The following is a 12,087-nucleotide window of genomic DNA, read 5'->3' on the forward strand; positions in this document are numbered from 1 at the left end:
GCAAGGAAGCATGTTAGGAGACTCTTCTCAGAGGATAACACACTCCCCTTTCAGGCTGATTGGCTTGTAGGATGCTGATATATATCCCCTCACTGGATCATCACCTTGCAGTGGTGAGTGGGCTTGCGTGTTCCAATGAACCCTGTGAGCGATGCCGTCGGGAGCCATGTATTCCCAGCAGGGTCACCCATGGCGGTAAGGTCAAGGGAGAGGAACCAGACAAAGAACGATCCAAGAAAGTCCTCAACGGCAGAACAGGCAGAGGATAACAATGTGTATGTTACAACGGCTGTGAAGGCGGATGAAGGCTGCAGCAGATAAAAGACTTCCAGTCGTCGTGGTATCTATGCCATTGGATCAAAGTCTTTTTCTGTCAAGATTGTGTGTTGATCGTTGTGCACCGATCTCCCCACATAAAATAAATTCACACACAGGCATCTTCCAACCAAACCAAACCAAAAGTCCCATGGCGATCGGCGAATGGCAACGGGGGCAGGACTGTGAAATCTGGAAGCCCCTAGTCATGGACCGACACATGGGCGGTGGATACAGACTCAGTCATCCTGGCTCAAGGACCGATGCAGTTGAGTAGTTCGGCAGCTGTATCCATGACTGAGCAGTCCTATTCAGGATCCACTCTGCTCACCCCTTATGGGGAGGGGGCTAGAAAAGGTGCCCTAAATATAGTCTGCCTCATCTCTCTCCCTGACTGGATCACCGCGTCCAGTGGGGTCACCACTTAGCGGTCGCAAAAGACAAATGAACTTTGGAACATGGAATATACTGACATTGCTGGACAATACAGATAGTGAATGTCCTGAACGCAGGACTGCCATCATTGTGAGGGAGTTGAGACATTTTAATATTGACATAGCAGCACTCCAAGAAACTTGAAGAGCAGGGGAGGGACAATTGAAGGAAGAAAAAGGAGATTACACCTTCTTCTGGAAAGGACTGCCTGAACAAGAACAATGAATACATGGAGTAGGCTTTGCTATTAAAAATGATCTTGTGAAGCTCTTGTCAGAAGTTCCTACTGGCATTTATGAATGACTCTCAACTCTCTGATTAAAACTCTCCAAAAACCAGCAGGCAACTATTGTAAGTTCTTATGCACCAACATTAGATGCTGATGAAGACATCAAGGAAAATTTTTATACCCAGCTGGACACCATCTTATCAGAGATACTTAAGGAGGATAAAATTATCTTCCTGGGCGATTTCAATGCAAGAGTTGGGCGTGATTTCGATTTATGGCCAGAAACCATTGGGAAAGAAGGAGTTGGCAATAGCAACCTGAATGGCATTCTACTTCTGACTCAGCATAATCTTATTATTACAAACACACTCTTTCGCCAGAAAGATAAATTTAAAACATCATGGAAGCACCCTCGGTCGAAGCACTGGCATCTCCTGGATTACATAATTATCCATGCCAGAGATTGTCGTGATGAACTCCTCACCAGGGCCATGACGAGTGCCAATGACTGCTGGACAGATCACTGATTAATTCGATCCACTATGGCCATTAATATTTATTTTATTTATTAATTTTATTAAGCTTATATACCGCCCGACTAGCAACAGCTCTCTGGGCGGTGAACATTAAAAATACAATAAAAATAACACAATACAGTATATCACAATACAAAACTGTACAAAAAACTGTACAGTCTAAAATCAAAATATAATAATTTAGAATTAACAGGAATTAAAATGCCTCAGAGAAGAGAAAGGTTTTAACCTGGCGCCGAAAAGATGAAAAGGCGCACCTCCTCAGGGAGACCATTCCATAGTTCGGGGGCCACCACTGAGAAGGCCCTAGATCTTGTCACCACTCTCCGGGCTTCCCTATGAGTCGGAACCCGGAGGAGGGCCTTCGTAGTAGACCGTAGTGTACGGGCCGGTTCATATCGGGAGAAGCGTTCCGACAGATATCGTGGTCCCGCGCCGTATAAGGCTTTATAGGTAAGTACCAACACTTTGAATCTGGCCCGGAAGCATATTGGAAGCCAGTGCAAACGGGCTAGCACAGGTGTTATATGCTCAGACCGCTTAGTTCTTGTTAGCAGTCTGGCCGCCGCATTTTGCACTAGCTGTAGCTTCTGAATTGTCTTCAAAGGTAGCCCTACGTAAAGCGCATTGCAGTAGTTCAGACGCGAGGTTACCATAGCATGTACCACTGATGTGAGGTCCTCCTTACTCAGATAGGGACGTAGCTGGGCTACCAACCGAAGTTGGTAGAACGCATTCCGGGCCACCGAGGCTACATGAGCCTCAAGTGTGAGGGAAGAGTCTAAGGTGACTCCCAGACTACGCACCTGTTCCTTTAGGGGGAGTGTAACCCCATCCAGGACAGGGTATATATCCACCATCCAATCAGAGAAACCATCCACCAACAGCATCTCAGTCTTGTCAGGTTTGAGTCTCAGTTTGTTAGTTCTCATCCAGTTCATTGTCGCAGCCAGGCAACGGTTCAGCACGTCGACTGTCTCACCTGAAGAAGATGTAAAGGAGAAGTAGAGCTGCGTGTCATCAGCATACTGATGACAACGCACTCCAAAACTCCTGATGACCGCCCCCAGCGGCTTCATATAAATGTTAAAAAGCATGGGAGACAGAACCGAACCCTGCGGGACCCCACATTGGAGAACCCACGGTGTTGAGCAATGTTCCCCAAGCACTATCTTCTGGAGACGACCAGCTAAGTAGGAGCGGAACCACTGCCAAGCAGTGCCTCCAACTCCCAACTCCGCAAGCCTCTCCAGAAGGATACCATGGTCGATGGTATCAAAAGCCGCTGAGAGGTCAAGGAGAATCAACAGAGTTACACTCCCTCTGTCTCTCTCCCGACATAGGTCATCAAACAGGGCGACCAAGGCAGTCTCAGTGCCAAAACCAGGCCTGAACCCCGATTGAAATGGATCTAGATAATCGGTTTCATCCAATAGCGCCTGGAGCTGGTCAGCAACCACATGTTCCAGGATCTTGCCCAGGAACGGAACATTGGCTACTGGTCTGTAGCTGCTGAAATCCTCTGGGTCCAAGGAAGGTTTTTTCAGGAGTGGTCTCACTGCCGCCTCTTTCAGACAGCCAGGGACCACTCCCTCTCGTAAAGAGGCATTAATCACTTCCTTGGCCCAGCCAACTGTTCCTTCCTTGCTAGTTTTAATTAGCCAAGAGGGGCAAGGATCCAGTACCGAAGTGGTCGCACGAACCTGTCCAAGCACCTTGTCCACGTCCTCGAACTGAACCAACATAGGCTCCAAGGAAGAAAACCAAGGCGTAAAATGAACATCCACGCCCTTCAAGATCCTATTAAGCAAGCTTGCTTTGAAACAACTCTCAAGAAACATCTACCTACGGAACCCCCTGAAAACGGTGAGGAACGCTGGATTAAACTGAAGACTTCCATCACTGCAGCATGTGAACAAACTATTGGATACCAAACTAAGAAACATCAGGACTGGTTTGGTGAGAATGATAGTGAGATTGAACATATCATTGACAAGAAAAGGAAAGCCTTCCAAATACGGCAAAAAGACATTAACTGTGCTGCTAAGAAAAAAATCTATGCCAGTGCAAAGGCTGAGGTCCAAAGAAGAACTTGAGAACTTGAGAATGCCTGGTGGATAAAGGAAGGTCAAGAAATCCAGCATTTTGCAGATGTTCATGATGCACAGGACTTTTTTAATGCCACAAAGGCCATCTACAGACCAACAATTTACAGTACAAATCCGCTACGTTCAATAGATGGTACCAAACTTCTAAAGGACAAAGAGTCTATTGCACTGCGTTGGAAAGAGCATTACTACAACCTCCTTAATCATAGCTCTATTGTGGCTGATAAGGTCTTCTCGCAAATCCCACAACAACAAATTAGAGATGAGCTTGCAGTATCCCCTAATTTGGATGAAGTCAGTAAAGCCATTAATCAAATGAAGAATAACAAAGCTAGTGGACCTGATGGGATTCCTGCTGAAGTCTTTAAAGAAGGTGGGCCTGAATTTACACAACAACTTCATAAACTCATCGAAAAAATCTGGATGAGGGAGGAGATCCCAGAAGACTTTAGGGATGCCATAATTCTTTCCAGAAGGGTGATAGAACAGATTGTGGGAACTACCAAGGCATCTCTCTTCTAGCTACCGCAGGTAAAATCCTTGCAAGGATCCTCGCAAATCACCTCCTACCTATCTCAGAAGACATCCTCCCTGAATCCCAAAATGGTTTCTGCCCTTCCAGGAAGACAGTGCACATGATCTTCACTGCACGACAGCTTCAAGAAAAAATTCAGGGAGCAAAACCGACCTCTGTATATGGCGTTTATTGATCTGACTAAGGCCTTTGATACTGTAAATCGAACTGCTCTCTGGACCATCCTTCTGAAAATTGGATACCCTGATAAATTTGTGAATATTTTGCGATTCCTCCATGACAACATGACGGCGACAATTTTGGATAACAATGGCTCTCAAAGTGATCCATTCAAAGTGGGATCAGCCATCAAACAGGGATGTGTCATTGCTCCAACCTTGTTTGCTACTTTCATCGCCATGATTCTACACCTTGTTGAGAGGAAACTTCCCACTGACATGGAAATCACATATCAAACAGATGGAAAGCTTTTTAATCTCAGTAGGCTGAAAGCAAAAAGTAAGATAATTACAACTTCTGTCATAGAACTTCAATATGCTGATGGTAATGTAGTCTCCGCACATTCAGAGGAAGATCTTCAAACTATCCTAAATTTCTTTGCAGAAGCATATGAAAAGCTTGGCCTCTCGCTTAACATCAAATAAACCAAAGTGCTTCATCAAATAAACCAAAGTGCGAACCAATCCCTCTGTAGCACCATCAATCCAGCTTAATGGTGCGACACTGGAGAATGTCGATCACTTTTCTTATCTTGGCAGCCATCTTTCTGTAAAAGCTGACATCGACACTGAAATTCAGCATCGTCTGAGCTCTACAAGTGCCGCATTCTCCCAAATGAAGCGTAGAGTGTTCGAGGATTGGGATATTCGCAAGGAGACCAAAATGCTTATTTACAAAGCCATTGTACTACCGACCTTACTGTACGCCTGTGAAACATTGACCATCTATAAACACCACTCCCAACTTCTTGAAAGATTCCACCAACGCTGCCTTCGGAAAATTCTGCAAATTACTTGGGAAGATAGGCAGACTAATGTTAGCTTATTGGAAGAAGCAAAGACCACCAGTGTTGAAACAATGATCCTTCAACATCAACTTTGCTGGACTGGCCATGTTGTTTGAATGCCTGATCACTGTCTTCCAAAGCAGCTACTTTACTCCCAACTTAAGGATGGAAAACGGAATAGCAGTGGACAGCAAAAGAGGTTTAAAGATGTTCTCAAAGCTAATCTAAAAAAATGTAACATGAGCATCGAGAACTGGGAAGCCTTGGCCCATGAGCGTCCCAATTGGAGGTCGGCCATTATCAAAGGTGCTATGGACTTTGAAGAAGCACGAGTACAGGGCGAAAGGGACAAACAAGCTAAGCGGAAGGCATGTCAAGCAAATCCTCATCGTGACCATCTTCCATCTGGAAACTTATGTCCTCACTGTGGGAGGCTGTGTGGATCCAGAATTGGCCTCCACAGTCACCTATGGACCCACCGTTAAAGACCTTATCTTGGAAGACAATCTTACTCGGCCACGAGTGATCGCCAATGAATGAATGATGAATGAAATTACACACACACACACACACACACACACACACACTTTTATTTATTTATTTATTGCTTTATATACCGCCCCATAGCTGAAGCTCTCTGGGCGGTTTACAACAATTAAAAACATTAAAAACAAATATACAAATTTAAAAACACATTTTTAAAAAACAATTTAAAAACACATGCTAAAATGCCTGGGAGAAGAGGAAAGTCTTGACCTGGTGCCAAAAAGATAACAGTGTTGGCACCAGGGGCACCTCATCAGAAAAATCATTCCATAATTTGGGGGCCACCACTGAGGAGGCCCTCTCCCTTGTTGCCAGACTCCCAGCTTCTCTCAGAGTAGGCACCCGGAGGAGGGCCTTGGATGTTGAGCTTAGTGTACGGATGGGTTCATGTCAGGAGAGGCGTTCCATCAGGTATTGTGGTCCCAAGCCGTTTAAGGCTTTACAGGTTAAAACCAGCACCTTGAATCGAGTTTGGAAACATACAGGCAGCCAATGCAAGCGGGCCAGAATCGGTTTTATATGTTCGAATCATCTGGTCCCTGTTACCAATCTGGCCAATAAACCAATTATTTGAATTCCCAAAGAGTAGCCATGTTAACCTCTTCCAGTAAAAAAATAAGTCCTATGGCACCATAAAATTATAATTGCATTTTTTACTTTGGTTGTAAATCATTTCAGGACTTTTTTAAAAACTAAGTGTTGTATAAATTGAATGAACCTAACCCATAGAACATTAACCGGGTGCCTCCAGATGGGGACCAATACCATCTTCTCAGGAGGTCTGTTCCTCACAATATAGGAATTGGGTCTTTAGCGTTGTGGCACCTACCCTTTGGAATTCTCACCCTTTGAATATTAGACAGGTGCCCTCTCTGTTGTCTTTTAGTGCCTAGAAGACCTTCCTCTTCCAACAAGCCTTTCAAGTAGAAATCTTTCCTAGCCTGCATCTGTACTGGAATTGTTTTTAGGTGTTTTAATTGTGTTATCATTTGTGTGTTTGCTGCCATGGGCTCCTTTGGGAGGAAGAGTGGGAAATAACAACAGCAGCAACAACAACAACGCTGAAGTGTTTCTTTTTATTCCTTTTCTTGTAAACTGAACTAAAACTACTGTTTATAGGGCAAGTGTCCAAATGAATTTATTTATTTATAATAATTCATTATTCTTCTTCAATGCATTTAGTGACAAAAATACTTCCAGACATTCTTTTCTTCTGATCTGTATTTCTTGGATTTTGTTCCTTCTGAATTATTCTGCTTTCCTGCTGAACTTCTGTGTGATAAACAACACTACAGCAGCAGAATTGCTAAATAAAGTACCACATTTTTTGTAGCAATTAGATAAAGAACATGGAGGGCGATTGTACAGATTGGCGATTGTACAATTTGACGTTCGGATGGTAGCGTGGCCGAGCGGTCTAAGGCGCTGGATTAAGGCTCCAGTCTCTGCGGGGGCGTGGGTTCGAATCCCACCGCTGCCAATAATGTTTATTTTGCACTTTTCAAGGCTCAGTTTCATCGTTCTCCATAAAACATCCCTTACATAATAGTTTAACTCATATGCTAAATTTAAGCTCTTGGAATTGAAAACTAATGGGTCATTATTGAGACAGTTGTCAGCGTTCAGAATAAACCTTTGATGCTGCTAAAGCAAAGAATGAGTGATTTTATTTTCGCATTTACACAACTCCAGCTCTTTGCATAGCTCACACCACACTATTAAATGACCGATTCATGAATAAGTTACTTTTTTCTTTTCTTAGAAAAAATACCTGCGGATTCCAAGATGTATTACTTCATAACTATTTTCTACAAAAAAGATACCTTGTTTCTGCCCGGTTTCGAACCGGGGACCTTTCGCGTGTTAGGCGAACGTGATAACCACTACACTACAGAAACCCACATATCTGCAACCTCCCCTCAATTCTACTCATCCCTCATTCCAGCACTATTGCTTTGTTTAAAGTGACCAAGGAATTGTGCAATACTAGACATTGAGATATTGTAGCTGAGTAGATTGTGAGTTTTAAAGAAAATCAAACTTCTTTGGTGTGAATAGTGAATATGGAGCTAAGGAATGCGGGTGTCTTCATAAGAAAGTGGAAATGGTAACCTGAGCCACAGAGCCAGACTTCCAGGAGAGCTACTTTCTTTGTCCGCCAGCAAAAAACTTCAGCACTGAACTTACTTCCACATTTATTCTGAGTTTTCCTCTTATTTCATTCACCATGTCCAACATTTTGTTTAAGTGAGCTGTTCTTAGTTTGTCCCCCCGGACAACAATAAATATGTACCTTCCTTGCGAGCCTTCTCCATGTGGAATAAAAGAAGCTCGAGGTTACAGGATCCATACGGCTACTCACTTCGTTTCGGAAATGAACATCTGAAAACACGCCAATCTGCTGCAGACAAGGGTGGTTTGTAACGCATACCTTTAATTTTTGTTTTAAAATTAGCACACACGCCCCTGGACAGAATCACACCAAAGAGAAGGTTTTGACAATTTGCAAAATTAAATTGTGTATTGAAAAAGAGGGCTCGTCCGGGATTTGAACCCGGGACCTCTCGCACCCAAAGCGAGAATCATACCCCTAGACCAACGAGCCACTCACAGTAAAACGTCTCACAATAAAATATTTGAATTTGGTAAGTTGTTTCATTCCTGTTGTCCGTAGTAAGTTATTTGTTCTGCAATTTATTCTTCACGTTTTTTGCTTTTGTTTATCCTCGCATTGTTTTATTACCTCTACTTTATTCCTTTCATCTTCTCATTTATTTTACTCTCTTCATATCAGTTAATAGACGGGGGGTGGCAGCGTTGTTGGGTAGAGCGGCTATATAATCTGTCCTGATCATTAAAAATTCTGGTATTGCAGCTTTGTCCAACAAAATAATATATGTGAATCAGTCACAACTGCAGCCTAAGACTAATAGACCCTTATTTTGGAGTAAGCCTCATTGAAGTCAATGGGACATTTGAGTAGGCTTGCAAAGGATTGCATTGTCTATAAGCAGTTATTTACCCTGAACTAATTATTCATATAATTCGGGCAACCCATTTATGCGGATCTATGAGCAGGAAATATCAGGATATATTAATATGAGATTGGGTGGTAACAAATTCCTAAATCCACTAGTTAGATATTTTAAAACACCGATGCAACACAACACTGTTTAATAAATCATTTAGTGCACGATTACAAACGAGATTTCCTTGTGCTAATGCTGGAAAAACTTACACTGCTCATGACGAGAAAAGTAAGGCCCCAGCGAGATTTGAACTCGCGACCCCTGGTTTACAAGACCAGTGCTCTAACCCCTGAGCTATGGAGCCTACATATTAAATATGGTGCCGTTTTCTGTAGACAAAGCTACTTGTCTCTTTCTGTGAGTGTTTCCTTTAATGTATTATGCTGCTTCATTCCTGCATCAGCACTGAAGCATGTTCACGGGCTGTTAAAATTGAAATTCGCCCTAAAATCCCGCATAGTCCTTTCCTAATCTCTGCAGGCAGCAGCTTCAAGGCTTTACCCGCTGTCGTTACCCTCACGTACCAAAAAAAGTGTGTTTGTGTGTCGGGGGTATTACATCAGAACAGTGCCATCTGCCGACCAGCACGTATAATACAAGTGTATGGTTCTCGACTGTATACAGTACAAGAACGATCAAAGCCAAGCTAGCTTGTCAAGTCATGCAGGTCACACTTTTTATATTAAAAGTATTTGTTTTGCTTAAACCTCTTTCTTACACAGGACTCCAGTTCAACCAACTTGTCAGTTCAAAAGGCTCCCCATAGGCATCTGGTTGGCCCCTGTGAGAACAGGAGGCTGGGCATAGATGGGCCTTTGGCCTGGCCCAGTAGGGCTCTTCTTAAATCCACACCTGCGCACTTACGCTGCAGTCCTAACCACTGTTACTATGGAGTAAACCCTTTGAGCACAAAGGAAATTCCTTCTGGGTAAGTATGCGTAAAACTGTGCTGTTACATTCCAGCAACTGCTGTAGCATCGGATGCTCCTGGGCCATTTCACTGGGCCCAACGAACACATATTAGAGCAATACATGGGCCATTAGTCAGACCATTGGTCCATCCACCTCAGTATAATGCATGAGCTCTCCAGAGTTACAGGCAGGGGTCTCTCCCAGCTCTACCTGGAGATGCCAGGGATTAAACCTAGGGCCGTCTGCATGCAAGGCATGAGCTGAACCACTGAGTCACTGTCTTTATGTATCTATAAACACAGACAAAGCAATAATTTTACTGGATCACCAAATATTTAAAATGCTGGCATCCAGGCTTTCTAGTCATGCAGAAAGTATCAGAGGATGCCGCAGCAATGTGACATGGATTCCCCACCCTCCAGATTGCTGCCCTGGGCTCCTGCTGGAAGGAAGGGCAGGATATAAATCAAATAATAAATAAATAAATAAATGCCTCAGCCCGAAGAACAGCACTAAACAATGCAAATGCTCACTTCTAGCATTTTAAACGTCCACTGGAGCACTGTTAATAGTGTCTCTTTCATTATCTCTCTGCAGCTTCAACAGAGATACTGTCATTTCCCCTTAATCTGTACCAGTGGGAGCTGCAACAAAATGCTGCAGTGTGCCATTGTCCAGTTCAGTGTTCCAGCTAGCTATTTTTGTTATAAATTATATTTTTAGAATGCATTGTAGTAACCTGTCCTGGGACCTCGGGGTTAAGGACAGGTAATAACACAACAGCAGCTCACCATGCCCTTTTTGATGATGCTCCATTCCCCCAGTTCTTTACCCTGGTTTTGTATTTTTCCCCTCCGAGAGTCAGTCAGCATCCTGTGCCCACTGAGCATGTTCAGCCCCCACTGAGTTGTTTTGTTTGGTTTATTGGTTTGGTTTGGTTGGTTGGTTGGTTGATTTGTATCGATGGTGCCATTTTGGCTACATACTGATGATTCATATTTAGAGAACCAATTTGTTGTATTTAGGACTGATAACATATCTTCAGTAATCCCTGCTCTGAAAACCTCCAGGTTAGACTACTGTAATTCCTTCTGTGGGGTCTGCCTTTGAAAACAGTTTGGAAACTGCAGCTAGTGCAAAATACAGCCATGAGACTACTAACTTGAATTCCGGGAACTAGTCCTCCACAAGCTCCTAGTCCTTATCCAGGCCATTTCAAAGTGCTGATGCTCACCTTTTAACCCCTCCATTGCTTGGGTCCAGTTACAGATGAGTCCCTTATCTCAATAAGAGCTTTCCTATGTGTTGAGGTCATCTTTGAAGGCCTTCCTTTGGGTGTTCCTGACTACATGCCATCTCACATCGGGCACACATAGGAGGCATCCCAGCTGTGGAATACTCTCCCCAGGAAACGAAGCTGGGTCCAGGTCACTCACTGTGGAGGATGCCAAATGGTGTGCAAGAAAAAAACGTCAGAAATTTTCTCAGACAAACATTGTCTGAATTACAATTCAGCTCTACTTTTTTCACCTATGTGGCTAATGCCAGCTGGTGACAGATTTAAATTGAAGAAAACTAAAGGGGAAAGTTTAACCAATTCCCGCAGCGCAACAGCCCTTATCCATGGGGAGATCCAGTAATGGTTATCTAGTTTGCCCTATAGTATGAGGGCAATTCCAGAAACAACATAAAGCCAAATTTGCTACCAACTATCCACTCAACAAGCCTAAATCCTGGCTCCCAATTAGTGAACCTGTGAGATTCATGTGGTTGGAGACATGTGTTCATCACATTCACACATCACATTTTAGGTGTAAACAAAGGATAATGTGTGAAGACCACATCTAGAGAGCAGTGGCCAGGGCAGAAGCTACATTTCCATCTCGTGAATAGAACTTTTTACCATGTTGTGGTACAACACCAGATCCCATGGAGAATGCAGTGAGGCTGGAGGCAAGGCAAGACAGGGTTGGAAGTAAGGCGAGGCAAGGCTGGAAACAAGGCAAGAAAGCTCCATGTGGGCTCCAGCAACAGTTGGGAGCAGACTGAGCCTGTTTTAAGTCTCTGTCTCCAGAACACATCCTCCAGGCTCCAGCTCCTTGAAAAGAGCTCCAGAGACCTTAAAGCGCCAACCTTCTGGTCTGAAGATGGGCACTCATCCTCCACTCAATATCCTCCCACCTGGTGTGCTCCCTACATCACCAGACTGGTGATATGTGGTGGAAGGTGTCTGGTTATTCAGGGAAAGGTGTCCATGAGGGCCCTATAGGCCCGGGTGGCCTAGGAGCTTCTTCTGGGGGCTCCTGTCCAACAGCCCCAGGGGCAATGGTTTCCCCATCTTCAGTAGTTCTGCTGAGCCCTGACCTTGACTTGGCTCCCCATTTAGTGCCCCCACAGCCTCTGACTCAGTGTCCAGATCACTGCTAGATTCAGAGA

General features: G+C 43.9%; 4 non-coding genes across 4 annotated transcripts; 1 reads left to right on the plus strand and 3 right to left on the minus strand.

Moving 5' to 3' along the window:
- The first annotated feature begins 7,108 nt into the window (after positions 1-7,108).
- On the plus strand, positions 7,109-7,190 carry TRNAL-AAG (transfer RNA leucine (anticodon AAG)). Its single transcript has one exon. It is a non-coding gene; the product is annotated as a tRNA-Leu (tRNA).
- A 345-nt stretch (positions 7,191-7,535) lies between these two features.
- TRNAV-AAC (transfer RNA valine (anticodon AAC)) lies at positions 7,536-7,608 on the minus strand. Its single transcript has one exon. It is a non-coding gene; the product is annotated as a tRNA-Val (tRNA).
- A 635-nt stretch (positions 7,609-8,243) lies between these two features.
- Positions 8,244-8,315, minus strand: TRNAP-UGG (transfer RNA proline (anticodon UGG)). The gene has a single exon. It is a non-coding gene; the product is annotated as a tRNA-Pro (tRNA).
- Positions 8,316-8,970: 655 nt separating this feature from the next.
- Positions 8,971-9,043, minus strand: TRNAT-UGU (transfer RNA threonine (anticodon UGU)). The gene has a single exon. It is a non-coding gene; the product is annotated as a tRNA-Thr (tRNA).
- Between the last annotated feature and the right edge of the window lie 3,044 nt (positions 9,044-12,087).

Source organism: Rhineura floridana, chromosome 3 (assembly GCF_030035675.1).
Source record: "Rhineura floridana isolate rRhiFlo1 chromosome 3, rRhiFlo1.hap2, whole genome shotgun sequence".
In the NCBI taxonomy this organism is placed as follows: Eukaryota; Metazoa; Chordata; class Lepidosauria; order Squamata; family Rhineuridae; genus Rhineura; species Rhineura floridana.